The 13901-nt window shown below is 43.8% G+C and overlaps 2 long non-coding RNA genes across 2 annotated transcripts in view; one reads left to right on the forward strand and one right to left on the reverse strand.

Moving 5' to 3' along the window:
* The window catches only part of LOC122460191, a 66938-nt gene extending 56315 nt beyond the window's left edge, over positions 1–10623 (reverse strand). Inside the window, exon 1 of the long non-coding RNA XR_006281316.1 lies at positions 10459–10623. This is a non-coding gene — a long non-coding RNA (uncharacterized LOC122460191). The remainder of the gene's footprint in view (positions 1–10458) is intronic.
* LOC119855764 overlaps positions 10561–13901 on the forward strand; it is a 4012-nt gene continuing 671 nt past the window's right edge. Inside the window, exons 1-3 of the long non-coding RNA XR_005293026.2 lie at positions 10561–10757; positions 12048–12108; positions 12934–13901. The exon at positions 12934–13901 is cut by the window's right edge and continues 671 nt beyond it. This is a non-coding gene — a long non-coding RNA (uncharacterized LOC119855764). The remainder of the gene's footprint in view (positions 10758–12047; positions 12109–12933) is intronic.

Raw genomic sequence — 13901 nt, forward strand, 5'->3', positions numbered from 1 at the left:
CATTGTATTAGGATATAAGAAAAAGAAGGTTCCTGCTCCAAAGAGCTTACCATCCAATTATTGACAAGAGACAACAGGTGAACACAGCAAACAGATTGTGGGGAACACAAGGTAACAGCAAGATGACCATTCTCTGACCTGTTTCTCTTATGAACTCTTCAATGTTCAAAACTACCCTTGCTGCCTGGCAGAGCAATCTGTGTTGCCCACTACTTGATCCAGGAGAAGGTTCTCCGTCTTATTCCCCAGTAGTTGGGACTTGATGATTGCATGCAAAAGGCAAACACTCAGCCATGCAATAAACTCTGTCCTAATAAACAGAAAACTGCACAAATAAGCAATGTAAAGCACAGAACATTCTGATATCAGCTTCCCAGGAATTTAAAATAAAAAAAATCCAGCAAAAGTTAGGAAAGAGTTTCAAAGATGGAGTAAACCAGGCAAGAGGAGGGAGAGTGTCTGTACTTCCACAACAGAATAGAAGGTGGGATCTTGACCCATGGTTTTTTGACAAAGAGGCAAGAATGGAAAATCCCTGTAGTCAGGCTGGAGAGCTTAGCTATAAAAATAAAAATAAAACAAAAAAACTGCAGCTGTTTTCAGAGATCCACAATGACAGCAAGATCTCTTTCTTGAGTGAGAACAGCTAATTTAAAAGTGAGAACAGCTAATTTAAAAGCTGGACGTGCACAAGTCCATGGGGCCGGACGAATTGCATCCGAGAGTGCTGAGGGAATTGGCGGCTGTGATTGCAGAGCCCTTGGCCATTATCTTTGAAAACTCGTGGCGAACGGGGGAAGTCCCGGATGACTGGAAAAAGGCTAATGTAGTGCCCATCTTTAAAAAAGGGAAGAAGGAGGATCCTGGGAACTACAGGCCAGTCAGCCTCACCTCAGTCCCTGGAAAAATCATGGAGCAGGTCCTCAAAGAATCAATCCTGAAGCACTTAGAGGAGAGGAAAGTGATCAGGAACAGTCAGCATGGATTCACCAAGGGAAGGTCATGCCTGACTAATCTAATCGCCTTTTATGATGAGATTACTGGTTCTGTGGATGAAGGGAAAGCAGTGGATGTATTGTTTCTTGACTTTAGCAAAGCTTTTGACACGGTCTCCCACAGCATTCTTGTCAGCAAGTTAAGGAAGTATGGGCTGGATGAATGCACTATAAGGTGGGTAGAAAGCGGGCTAGATTGTCGGGCTCAACGGGTAGTGATCAATGGCTCCATGTCTAGTTGGCAGCCGGTGTCAAGTGGAGTGCCCCAGGGGTCGGTCCTGGGGCCCGTTTTGTTCAATATCTTCATAAATGATCTGGAGGATGGTGTGGATTGCACTCTCAGCAAATTTGCGGATGATACTAAACTGGGAGGAGTGGTAGATACGCTGGAGGGGAGGGATAGGATACAGAAGGACCTAGACAAATTGGAAGATTGGGCCAAAAGAAATCTAATGAGGTTCAATAAGGATAAGTGCAGGGTCCTGCACTTAGGATGGAAGAATCCAATGCACCGCTACAGACTAGGGACCGAATGGCTCGGCAGCAGTTCTGCAGAAAAGGACCTAGGGGTGACAGTGGACGAGAAGCTGGATATGAGTCAGCAGTGTGCCCTTGTTGCCAAGAAGGCCAATGGCATTTTGGGATGTATAAGTAGGGGCATAGCGAGCAGATCGAGGGACGTGATCGTTCCCCTCTATTCGACACTGGTGAGGCCTCATCTGGAGTACTGTGTCCAGTTTTGGGCCCCACACTACAAGAAGGATGTGGATAAATTGGAAAGAGTACAGCGAAGGGCAACAAAAATGATTAGGGGTCTAGAGCACATGACTTACGAGGAGAGGCTGAGGGAGCTGGGATTGTTTAGTCTGCAGAAGAGAAGAATGAGGGGGGATTTGATAGCTGCTTTCAACTACCTGAAAGGGGGTTTCAAAGAGGATGGCTCTAGACTGTTCTCAATGGTAGCAGATGACAGAACGAGGAGTAATGGTCTCAAGTTGCAATGGGGGAGGTTTAGATTGGATATTAGGAAAAACTTTTTCACTAAGAGGGTGGTGAAACACTGGAATGCGTTACCTAGGGAGGTGGTAGAATCTCCTTCCTTAGAGGTTTTTAAGGTCAGGCTTGACAAAGCCCTGGCTAGGATGATTTAACTGGGACTTGGTCCTGCTTTGAGCAGGGGGTTGGACTAGATGACCTTCTGGGGTCCCTTCCAACCCTGATATTCTATGATTCTATGATTCTATGAATTTAGACCCCCTAGTTTTACATGTATAATTGGGATTTTGTTTTCCAATGTGCATTGCTTTTCACTTAACAACCTAGAATTTCATGCATCATTTTGTTGCCCAGTCACCCAGTTTTGTAAGATCCCTTTGTAACATTGTGGTCTGGATTTAACTATCTTGAGTAATTTTGTATTGTCTGCAAGTTTTGCTACCTCATTATTCACCTCCTTTTCCAGATCCTTTATGAATATGTTGAATAGCACAGGTCCCAGTACAGATACTTGGGGGACCTAGCTATTTAACTCTCTCCATTGTGAAAACTGACCATTTATTCCTACCTTTTTGTTTCCTATCTTTTAAAAAATTACTAATCCTTAATAAGGGATCTTCCCTCTTATCCCATGACTTCTTACTTTGCTTTAGAGCCTTTGGTGTGAAAAGAGCTTGTCAAAGGCTTTCTGAAAGTCCAAGTTCACTATATGAACTGGATCCCCTGGTCCATATGCTTGTTAACATCCTCAAAGAATTCTAATAGATTGGTGGGGCAGGATTTCCTTTTACAAAAGCCATGTTGACTCTTTCCCAACAGATTGTGTTCATTTAGGTGTCTAATCATTCTGTTCTTTACTATAGTTTCAACCAATTTGCCTGTTTCTAAAGTTAGGTTTACTGGCCTATAATTGCCAGGATCGCCTCTGGAGCCTTTTTAAAAATTTGGCATTACATTAAAATCCTCCAGTCATCTGTACAGAGGCTGATTTGAGCAACAGGTTTTATATCAGAGTTAGTAGTTCTGCAAATTCATATCCGAGTTCCTTCAGAACTCTTGGGTGAATACCATCTGGTCCTGGTGTGTTATTACTGTTCAATTTACTATTTGTTCCAAAAAAAAAGGGGGGGCTCAGGCTCCCTCCCATTCTCTGCTGTGAAGACCAATGCAAATAATTCATTTAGCTTCTCCGCAATGGCTTTGTCTTCCTTGAGTGCTCCTTTAGCACCTTGATAGTTCAGTGGCCCTACTGATTATTGGGCAGGCTTCCTGCTTCTGATATTTTTTAAAAAATGCTGTTAGCATAGGTGCCAACTCCATGGGTGCTCCAGCCCAAGTCTGCCAGCAGCCCCGCCAATCAACTCTTCCCCCTAACTCCCAGCACCTTCCACCTGCTGCGAGCAACTGTTCTGTGGCATGCAGGAGGTGCTGGGGGAGGAGCAGAGACAGGGTGCGCTGAGGAGAGGGAGCAGAACTGGGCGGAAAGAGGCAGGGTGGGGATGGAGTGAAGGCGGAGCAGAGTGGGAAGAGGTGGGGTGGGGGCAAGGTCTGGGGCGGAATGGTGTGTTGAGCACCCCCAGGGCCTAGAAGAAGCCGGTACTGTGACTGTTATTTTTTGTATCTTTTGCTAGTTGCTCTTCAATTCTCCTTTGGCCTACCTAACTGTGCTTTATACTTGCCTTGCCAGAGTTTATGCTCCTTTCTATTTTCCTCAGTCGGATTTGACTACCATTTTTTATAGGATGTCTTTTTGCCTCTAGCCACCTCTTTTACACTGTTGTTTAGTCATGATGGCATTTTTTTGGTCCTCTTACTTTTTTTAATTGGGCAGTGTACATTTAGTTTGAGCCACTATTATGGTGTTTTAAATAGTTTCCATGCAACTTGCAGGCATGTTACTCTTGTGACTGTTCCTTTTAATTTCCATTTAATTAGCTTCCTCATTGAAGTCAAATGCTACAGTGGTAGGTTTTTCTGGTCTTTTCCTCTTACAAGAATCTTAAATTTAATTACATTATGGTCACTATTACAGAGTGGTCAGCTACATTCACCTCTTGAACCAGATCCTGTGCTCCACATAGGACTGAATCAAGAATTGCCTTTCCCCTTGTGGGTTACAGGACTAGCTGCTCCAAGAAGCAGTCATTAATGAGGTCTACAAATTTAATCTCTGCATCCCATCCTGAGGTGACATGTACACAGTCAATATGGAGATAGTTGAAATCCCCCATTATTACTGGGTTTTCAGTTTTTGTAGCATCTCTACTCTCCCTGAGCATTTCACAATCACTATCACCATCTTAGTCAACCGTTCAGTAGTATGCCTACTGCTATACTCTTATTATTCAAGTATGGAATTTCTATCCATAGAAATTCTGTGGAACAGTTTGATTCATTTAAGATTTTTACTGTATTTGACCCCTTTCTTTCATGTATAGTGCCACTCTCTCACCAGCACGACATACTGTGTCATTCCTATATATTTTGTACCATAGTATTACTGTGTGCCATTGATCCACCAAGTCTGAGATGCCTATTATATCAGTATCCTCATTTAACACCAGGCTTTATTCAAGTCCACCCACTTTAGTATTGGAGACTTCTAGCATTTGTATACAACCATTTATAAAATTTGTCAATATTTAGTTGTCTGCCTTCATGTGATGTAACTGAATGGAACTTTTTCAATTGACTGTTTCTCTTCAGTTCCTAACTGTACTTTGTCAGCTTCTATTTTCTCCTCTTTACTAGGCTATAGATTAACCTCTTTAATAAATCCTCACCTAAGGGATGTCTCTGTCTGAACTGTGTGCTCCTCCGCACCTGTCGGCTTTCTATTTTGGTTTAGGTGGAGCCCAATGTTCCTTTATTAGGATCCTCCTTTCCCTTCAGGTTCCCCACTTCCTAAAAAACCTAAATCCCTCCTCCCAACTGCATTGTCTCATCCATGCATTAAGATCCTTGCAGTTCTGCCTGTCTAGCTGGCTCTGCGTGTGAACTGGAAGCATTTCAGAAAATGCCACCATAGAGGTTCTGGGCTTTGATCTCTTACCTAGCAGCCTAAATTTGGCCTCCCAACAGAGCAGGAGAGGAAATAGAGAAAAAAAATAACCCTTTTTTCACCAGGGACCAGGCAAGCGCCCCTGCACCATTACAGTAACCTAGAGTGGGAGGTTTCTGTGTTAAATAAATCACCTGAAATGACACTCCTCTGGCCGAATGACACTCCTCCAGATTCCATTCAAGAAATGCAGCTTCAGCAATAAAATACAATCCAAAGTTGTACATTTGCTAATCATGGAGCCTATAATCTCTGGTCCTAAGACAGGAGTCTTTTATGTTTGCTTTGGAGAATGGAGATGAATGTTTGTGCTTTCAAATGCTAAGGGAATGACATCACTGGAAATCATATCCTTATATTTATTCCAAGTGCAGGCTGGGACTTGTGCTTAATCAAAGACAGGTTACAGGAAGTGAGATGTTAATAAGGACTCTACATACTTCAGTAACAGCTAAGCAGGATATCACTGGGAGCCAGTTCAAATGGGTGAAATGTTAATTCCCTGTAGGAGATCCTGTCTTTCAAGGCAGCTGGGATTATGGAGGAAATGTTCTCAGTTCCTGGAGTTGATTGCTGTAGCTAGCTGATGCCTGCACATCTCCTAGCAAATTAGCGCTCCCAAGAAAACTCCAATCCTGCTCACCCTAGCTGAAAAATGTGAGGCACAGCACAACTAATAAAATCAAGTGACTTCCAGGGAAAGAAAGTTGATCTCCAAATTGGCATAATGATAAAAATGTCCTTCATAAAGGTCTGAGGTTCTACTGCTGCCAAGACTTTGGACTAAGTTTATAATCATAGTTTCTAGTTTGTATTACAGTAGTATCTACAGGTCACAACAAAGACCCCACTATTCTGAGCATTGTTCCTGTCCCAAAGAATTTACCATCTAAGTAGACAAGACATACAAGGAAGTATTATTCCTATTTTACAGATGGGGAACTGAGGCACAGAAAAAGCAAAGGGCATATTTTCAAGTGCTCAGCACCCAGCAGCTCCTGTTATGACATGTATGGCCAGTTTTTGGGATGTGCTGGGAGCTCTTTGGAAAATTTGGGCCCAGTTACAGATGCGGAGCCATTCTGAAAACTCTGGCCTATGTGATTTTTCCAAAGTCACACAGGAAGTATTTGGTTGAGGTAGGAATGGACTCCACGTCTTCAGAGTCCAAGTCCAATACCACAAGACCATCCTGATATTTTTGCTGCAATCATTACTCTGCTGTGAAAGAAAGGTAAAGTATGGGTAAAAACCATGGTAGTGGGAGGGCTTAACTGAAGCCATGACTGATAAGACTAGTTAAACTAAAAACAAAGTTTTCTGTTTTGTCAGAAAAGAGAGAGGATTTTTCAAGTACAGAAAGGAATAAAGTTGGTCAGGAATTTTCTGTCAAAATGTTTTTTCAACAGAAAATGTGGTTAAGCAGGTCCCCACTAGATGAGCTGCCACTTTGCATCATGAGAGTGCAGTGACCACAATGCATCAAGGGAGATGTGGTCTGGTTAGGAGCCAGCCCATAGAGGAAAATGGGGGTGGGGTGAGGCAGTCACTACAACTCTGAACTACATGCTGAACTACAACTCTCATGGTGGAGCACAAGAGCTCAGGCCGGCACAATCTGACATCAAACCGACCCGAAACAGAATGTTTCAATTTGGTTTGACAAACCAAACTAAATGTTTTGACATTTCTGAATCAAAAATTTCTGAAACTTTTCATTCAGTTAAACGTTTTGATACTTTCTCCTGATTGGGGTGAAAAGAAATGTCAAAACATCAGAATTTAATACAGGATGGAAATTCCAGTTTGCGACCAGCTGTAATTCAGAGTTGTTCATGTTATTCCATTTCTCTATTTTCCAAGCAGACAGTGAAAATTGTATTGGATTTGAGCAGAGTTTCAGTTTACGAATATACATTAATCATCATTGGAGACTGAGTTGAACCTATTATATTTTGAATTTAAACAACAGCTTCCAGCAGCTGAACTTGGTGTTGTTTTCAGTGAATGCTAGCATTCATGTTAGTAGTCAATGAACATTCATGTTTGTGATTATGGGGCGGCCCATGCTGCTCATAGTTAAGGTTGCAGCGGGGTTTCTATTTAAAGTTGTTTTCTCAACCTCTCTTTAATGCACATGGTGTAGTTAGAATGCTTAAAAGCTGGCATGGCCGGTCAGGGGCCAGGGTAGTGTTTATGATGCAAATTTGGAGTCATTTAGCCAACAGGTTCCTGAGACACAGTTCCCCACATTCATACACAACCTGTTTTTAATATTTCAATTTTCATAAATTGCCTTTTTTGTGTGTGCAGTGAGTGTGAGGGACCGAGAGGAGGGCATGATGGACACAGAACTGATAACACTGGGCTTCCCCCCATTATGCTCTCCAGCCAACATCAATACTAAGAAGTTATTAGATCTTGGTTTTGGTTCTGCAAAGTGAGCCCCAGCACAGACCGTGAGCCATCCCTTGTTTGTAGCCATGATGTACAGACTCTGCAGCTAAGCTGGTGACCTCATATCTAACAAAACTGCTGCTTCTGACTCCTATCCTCAACCTGTTTCTCCTAACCTGAGACAACTTCAGCTCTATTTGGGAGGCAATGATGAGAGCTGCAGGGCTCTCAATAATGCAGCTCCAGTTGCCTGAGGAACTGGGCTGTCACATAGACAACTAAGACAACTTCAAGATCTACAAGATGATTGGGAGAGAGAGAGAGAGAGAGGGATGTGTCCCTGAAGCTGCCTCAGGCGCCTATCCAGCTCCTCAGATAGCTGGTGCTGGTGCAACAATCCCTACCACATGTCCCACTCCACCCCTAGTCTCCAGAAATGCCTTCCCAACCAGGATCCCCACCCCCACTACTACTCTGCAAACCTTCAGCGGCAAGCCAGCTGAGCTCTGTAATCTCAGCCCACCCCACATCCTTCACACTGTAACTTTCTCCCCACAGATACTCCCTCCAGACATGCCACCTCACATATGCTGCCCCTCAATTCCAGAATGATCCTGAGGTACACAGCCACCAGCAGGCAGAGGAGACATTCATCAGGAGAATAGTAGCTACCAGCCCTATTCCAGCTGCTGCCCCCCCCCACCACATAAAAACTTATCTCTCCTTCTCCTTGCTCTCTCTCCTGAGGAAAAAGGCAACTCAGAGGTCCTTCCACCCTCAGTGGCCCTCCCAGCCCCATACCTCCCTACACCTCCCCAGGTCAAACAAAACATCCCTACCATCCCCCACTGTTTCTTGCAACATCCCCCAATGCTCCCTAGCCCTTCTTCCCCATTCCACTGTCCCACGAGGACTCGCCTGTGAAGTCGTGCCCCCCCCCACCTGATTTCTGCCTTCCATTTGGCCGTGCTCCCTGAAGTGCTGATGTAGTAGGGCAGAACAATGGTGTGTTTCTTTGGCTAGCTGTTGCCTGCTTGTGGAGTCCACGGTTGTGAGGCAAGCCCTTATGATGGTAGGGGGAGATTTCTGTTCCGCAGTGACACTGTAATTTTTGGTTCCCCCCCCCCCACAACCCAAACAGGCTGGGTGGCCTGCTGAGGTAAGTAAGGGTGAAGTCCAAGCACTGCCACCTGGGCCAGAAGCCCAGGTTATTTTGACAGACCCCCCCCCAAAACCTGCTTGCAGCCCCCCAGCGGGCCCTGGACCCCTGGTTGAGAACCAGTGCCCTAGGGGAGGTGTTTGTTTGGGTGGAGTCGGTGTTGGAGAGGAAAGGAGGTCTGAGAAGTGTGAGGAAGTTGAGTGGGTTGAACCAATGCAGGAAGAGATATCCAGGGAGCAAAGTACCCATGCAGAGTGAGGAACATAGCTGGGGGGAGGTATGTGTGGAATGAAGTGGGGGGCAATAGTCTTGTTTACCCATATTCTTCCCCCCCCCCAGACCCCGGACTCTTCTCTGTCAGAGCTAGTAAGCTCAGACATGCCTTTGACAAGGATCTCTTATTTGTCCAAAAGACTGTCAATTAGTTACATTTTCATAAACCAAGTTTTTTGACTGGAGCTTTAGTGAAAAAACAGGCTTCAAAATATATAGTTTGTCAACAATCACTTGAAAAAAGAAAAAGGAGTACCCATGGCACCTTAGAGACTAACAAATTTATTAGAGCATAAGCTTTCGTGAGCTGCAGCTCACTTTTGCGAATACAGACTAACACGGCTGCTACTCTGAAACAATCACTTGAGTTCACCTTCCTTCATTCTTACAGGGAACATACTTAGGGGTAGGAGGGAGACACTAGCCCCTACTAGTACTCCCCCAGCTGCTTTCCCAGGCCAAGGCACTAAAGGAACCAGGCCTCAGACCCCAACTATCTGAGTTTGCATGTTAGCCCATGTTTCATGTTGAACCCCAGGCAGAGAGAACTTGGAATCCCCACTCTGCCGCTAAGAAAAGAGACCCCAGCTTTCTTTCTGGGAGGGATCTTCCCCTGCCACCACCACTCCAATGAGTACTTACATTGACTGGAAAAAAAACCCTAGTACTCATTCTAGATTATTATTCTTACTTCCCTGAGATAGCTGTACTAGAAGATACTACAGCTAAACAGGAGATTGTGCATATCAAATCTATTTTGGTTAGACATAGTGTACCTGGCATACAAATGACAACAAGCCTCCGTTTAGTAGGCATGGGTTTAAGCAGCTTGAAGTGAAATTTGGGTGTAGAAATGTAACTGCTAGTCCCCATTATCCACAATCCAAAAGCGACTACTAAAAAAGACTGTAGAGTCAGACTCTGATCCATATTTACCACTGTTGAATTACAGGATAGCATCATTGAACATGGTTTATCACCTGCAGATATTTTAACAGAAAATTGAGATCTAGAATGCCTGTAATGCTAAAAGGTATCAGAGGAACTGTAGAATTGCAAAAAGAAAAGGAGTACTTGTGGCACCTTAGAGACTAACAAATTTATTAGAGCATAAGCTTTCGTGAGCTACAGCTCACTTCATCGGATGCATTTGGTCTCGAAAGCTTATGCTCTAATAAATTTGTTAGTCTCTAAGGTGCCACAAGTACTCCTTTTCTTTTTGCGAATACAGACTAACACGGCTGCTACTCTGAAACCTGTAGAATTGCAGGTGTATAAAGAGACACAAAGCTAGAAAAAGAAAAAAAGCAATATGATTTGGGGTTCTGCAAACTGCCACCACTTCATGAACATGACTTGGTGCTCATCTGTGTTAGAAATCAATGGTCACAAACAGCAATGCTCTCATGAGATTACATACCAAAGCATATACACTGAGGAGGAGTAGGCAACACCTTCTTCAGCTTCCAGAAGGGGAGGGAGATAAGAGGCACTGAGTTGGCCTGAGAAGCTCTCAAAAAGGTAACCATCACAACAGGTTAAGACAAACATAATACCACCAAAACAAACACACTTACCTCCTTCTGACAACAGTAGTGCTGATATATTTCCAGCGATTTCCTCAAGGCACTTCAGAGATTAATTAAACATAGTAAATTTAGTGAGTTTGGTGTAGCAGAGTGGCTGGCTGCTGGAAGGCTTGAGTTAGCCAATCTTGATTACAGAATGAACCACACTTGGAAAAGGTTAGGGTGATGCAGCCCTATAAAGACCAGCAGGAGGCTGCAATAAAGGCAAGGGGGGAGGATATTGAGAGGGCAGAAGGAGAATCAACCAAGTGCTATGAGAGAGTTGGGAGGAGGAGGCGGCGGTGAATGTAAGGCATTTCAATGTCTCCATTCCTATAACCAAAGGATTATCTTTACAAAAATGAAAGCTGCAAAGGGATGTAAACTGTGTCTGCATGGAGAACAAATAGATCTAGTTAAAATAGTGGTCCCCAAAACTTTTTATCTCTGTCCATGCCCCCCCACAGAACTGGGAGTGGGGCTGTGGCTCCAGGAGGTGGGGACACAGATGGGGTAAAGAGGCTGGGGGTGGGGGCAGGAGCGGACCCTTATCCTGGGGCCAAGGCCTACAGCTGTGGCTGGGTGCAGAGAGGGCAGCCACGGCCAGCAGCTGTGACCCCGGGGCCAGCACTCAGGACCCTGGGTGCAGGGAGGGCAGCTACGGCCAGCAGCTGTGACTCCGGGGCCAGCAGCTGGGACCAGGAGAAGAACTGGGCAGTGCTCCCTCCCCGCCCCCTGCCTTTTGAGTTAAAATGTGGATGCAGGAATTGAAAGACAAGCAATAGCTAAAAGAAGTCAAAACTTTTAGTCATGGGAAAATTAGTTATGAATGGAAAGTCACATATCCAAATTGTGGAGTCAGATTTATTTTATAAACTTAAGGGTGAAAGGGAGACAATAGGTATTAGAACGAAGTATACCAATATATAGATGAAAAGTGGAGTCATTTTTTCCAAATACATAAAGATGGGTCCAAAAATTAAAAAAAAAAACAGGAAAAGTGGGGACACCATATTGTATACCAAAATTAGGAATTAATACATCCAAAAGAATATCTGATTTTGTAGCTGTCATGATAGCTGAACTAGTAGCAATGATGTCAGCGTTAAACTGGATCTGGGATGTATGCCCAGCAGTAGTGATAATTTTTTCAGACTCAAATATCAGGCCTTATGGATATCTATCTCCATCTGTAGAAGTGATTTAATCAATGAAATTGTATTTCTAATAATAATTAGTACAGATGGGGATACATATAGCATTAGCTTGGATCCCAGCGCATATTGGGATAAAAGGGAACAAAATGGTGGACAAAGCAGCTAAAAACCCTGTAAGAAATTGTAAGAAAAGGATTGACATGGATATACCCTTGAGTAAACAGGAATGCAAAAGCATATTACAGAACAATTTAAAAATGCAAAGGCAAAAAAATGAATCAAAAAAAAAAGAGAGAAAAAAGGAAGGAGATTTTTTGAATGGTGCCCTACAGTTGAGGATAATGATACACTTCAGCATCAGGATAGAAAAAATAAAGTGATTGTGTTTAGAGTACTAATTGGTCATTGTGGTTTAAACAAAAATCTTTTCTGAGTCAACAGACACAAAGATGGACTCTGTGCACGATGTAAGGTAGAAGAAACAATTGATCACCTTTTATAGGTATGTAAGGGCTTTGATAAGGTAAGGTGAAAGTTTTTCTAAGAATTTAAATGGTTTAATGTAACAAAAATTACATTGTTATTTAGTAAAAATATTGGGGAGATGGGGTAGTGTTACATGTCCTGAAAGGGACAAGCTGGAATGAGAGAATATAAACTGCTACCACTGGTGGCCACTATAGACTCTCCAGTCATAGAATATCATGGTTGAAAGGGACCTCAGGAGGTCATCTAGTCCAACCCCCTGCTCAAAGCAGGACCAATTCCCAATTTTTGCCCCAGATCCCTAAATGACCCCCTCAAGGATTGAACTCACAATCCTGGGTTCAGCAGGCCAATGCTCAAACCACTAAGCTATCCCTCCCCCCTCCCCCCCCAGTCAAGTGTGCTTCACCATGAAACAGAAAAATAAGAAAAAAAACAAAGGGGGGGCATTCAGGAAATTGCAGAAAAACTGTAGAGTGTGTGGGCTCCTGCAGGGAAGATGCTGAGACTAAGGAAGTTCTGTAGGGAAACCCTGACGAAGTTAGGGACTAGAAGTTTGGGGGCCGAGAGGTCATCCTAGAAGGCTAGGCTCCAGCTAGGAAAAGCTGGGAGGATGGGCTGTGAGAACACGCTGGGAGGGAAAAAAAAAGAGCTCTGGGCCAGAAAGAGATAGTTCAAAGGGGCAAAGCAACCCCAAAGCAGTGAGGGGGAATGTTCAATAAACAGCCACCCTGCTCTGATTGGTTATAAGCTTTTGGAATTGTGTGTTTATATAAATATTGAGTGTTATTACATTTTGGCTGGGAAAGGATGATGCAGTATTGAAAACTATGTCTTTAAGTTGTTCAGCATCTCAGCCAAGAAGTCTGGGGGAGAGGAACTGCAGAAGTCCATGTTTTATTATGCAGAGGAATTGCATCACTGAATAAAGAAGATCTCTTTTAAGCACTTTGGGCCCTGAGTGATTCCAGATCACCACACAGAGGATTTGGTGAACCAGGCAGGGCTTCTGACAGCTAGGAGGAGATTGAACCAGGCAATGACACACTGGGCCTGTTGATTTTCCCCTGGTTCATCAAAGAAGAGCTCCACCTTCTGCAAAACAAGGGTTGCTCAATTCAAGACAGGGCTGCCAGGCTCTGCATCACCCTAGTTTTGATACCCCCAGTCTGCAAAGTTCTTTTACCTTGTAATAGGATAACACACCTGGAGTTGGAGCTCTCCTCACAGGCTGCAAAGCAAGTGCTTTAACTTTAACTGCCTCCAGTCTCCTAGCCATCCCTTCAGTCCCACCCCACCTGGTTAAAGAACAAAGGAAATTCACTTACAAAAAACATTGTTAAGATTGCTGCTGAAGACTGGACTTCACACCCCAAACAAAAATGCTCATTTAGGATATCCCCACCAATCTCCCAAAAGAATGGCAGTGTTACAAGAACACATACAGGGAAGGGGACAGGAAACAGAGGCCTCTGTGCTAGTGACCTTATCTCCACCTTAACTACACTTTTGTAAGTACTGTGGAAACAATGGCCTAGAGAAACTCATAAAACAAGGCAGGCCCACTGAAAGTAACTCTGTCTGGACTTGCAGCATACCTACTATTCTCAGCTTCTGACTTCTCCTGAACAGAGCGTGCTCATCATGCTGAAATGTTCAAATGTGTGACGCTATGGTAAAGTGTTCAGTGTCCAGAAGACCCTAAGCAAAGACTATTAAACTATGTCACTTACAGCCTATTTTAACTCAGAACCCTTATTGTACCTTTCGCTCACGTAAAAGACTGGTACATTAAAACACTTCCAGACA

Source organism: Dermochelys coriacea, chromosome 5 (genome assembly GCF_009764565.3).
Source record: "Dermochelys coriacea isolate rDerCor1 chromosome 5, rDerCor1.pri.v4, whole genome shotgun sequence".
Classification (NCBI taxonomy): domain Eukaryota; kingdom Metazoa; phylum Chordata; order Testudines; family Dermochelyidae; genus Dermochelys; species Dermochelys coriacea.